Genomic DNA, 1,610 nt, shown 5'->3' on the forward strand with positions numbered 1-1,610 from the left:
CAAGGCATGTAATTGGCAGTAGCAAGTAACAACTTCCTGCTGCTAAAAATATTTTGCTGTATTTCATTTTCCTAGCATTAGCAAGTCAGCAGTCTGTTCTGAAAAACAGCATTTTAAATGGCACATGAAAACTCAGCTGTTTGAAACAGTGAGTGAACAGCAGTTTTTCCTGGTGGCCTAGGCTTCCTAATTACTGCAAATTAAATCGAAACAGGTGTGTTCAGATGCAGCTGAGCTAATATTGCCTTGGCCCAACTCTAATTGCAATCCCTGACAAGTGAAGTAGCGGCATTTTAGGGATAATGCATCACTTTTGCCCTATTTTCTGTTCTTCCTGAGCTCCTATTAGGAGGCTCTTTGAACCACTAATGCAAGGTGGCAATTAATTTTGGTGACAAGTGTATTCACATGGGAAAGTGGCAGGTTTCTGGCAAGGTGGCTTTTAACAGAGTCAGAGAATAGCATAAAACAGTTGAAGGAATACCATGGAAAAAACAGATAATACTACCAAGCCAAACCCAGCTCTTTTGATTGCTTTTGCAATGTGAATAATTGCAAATACAGTGGATACAGGGTTTGGCTTAGTTCCCTTGTTATATGTTGAGAAGGAATTACAAATGTCATGACATCCTTAGAAAACAGTAAATCCCCAGTTTGCATCTATTTTCTTCCATCTTCTTGGCTTGTGAGTGAAACGCCAACCAATGAGGAGATGCATTGTGTCATAACAGTGGAAATCCATTAGGTGTATGCTGTAACTGAGTCCCAAATCTCAGAGGTTTTGAGGTCACTTTTGGGATGTTGGAGAACTCAATAGTTTTCCTTCAGTCTGCAGGAAGTGAGCACAGTGGGACTCGCCTGTCCCTTTAGCTGAAGATGGTGTGGCTCTGTGTCCCAGGTGGTGCCAAGCTCATACTGGACAAACAGATTGAAGTTTAGCCCAGAAAAATCTGGGTTGCTGGTTGGTGTTGAGAAGCAGCCAGAGGCAATATTAGTCTTTGAAGACAGTGGGCCTGCTGTTAGATCTCCAGTCAAATGAAAACCTTAATAGTCAAAAATTAGCCCAGCTGTTTAACAGCATGTTTCAGAAGTAATTCAGACAGCTATTTGACTGATTGGCCTCTTTTTTTAACCTGGCTCGTTCTTACTACACTTTTAAAAATTAATTTTTAATTTAGTACTGGAAATAGGGCGAAGGTTTATTTGCCAAAAGGACATCTCTGCAATGCTTACGGCACTGCAACTCCAGGAGCTGCCTGTTAATTTCTGGGTAGAGTTTAAAGTGCTTCTTAGAGACATTAAGAATCAAAAAGACTTCCCTTTTGCCTAAATGGTTGCCTGTTGTTGGGACAGACTTCCTGTACCAGGTGCCAGGACATACAGAGCCCTGAACTGGTATGTCTTACCAGCTGAATTCAGATTCACGAGGAGAATGATAAAGAATGCAACCTTTCTGGTTCATCCCTAATGTTTCACTCCTGACCATACAAAATTCTTAAGGCAAAAGATGCCCTTCACTTTGGGGAGGAATCAATTTGAGGTGCTTTCCTTTTTTTTTTTTTATTTTTCCTTTTGTACATGACCTTTGTCCTGTTTTTGTCCTGTTGAAA

Source organism: Fringilla coelebs (genome assembly GCF_963513975.1).
Source record: "Fringilla coelebs genome assembly, chromosome: 3".
NCBI lineage: Eukaryota > Metazoa > Chordata > Aves > Passeriformes > Fringillidae > Fringilla > Fringilla coelebs.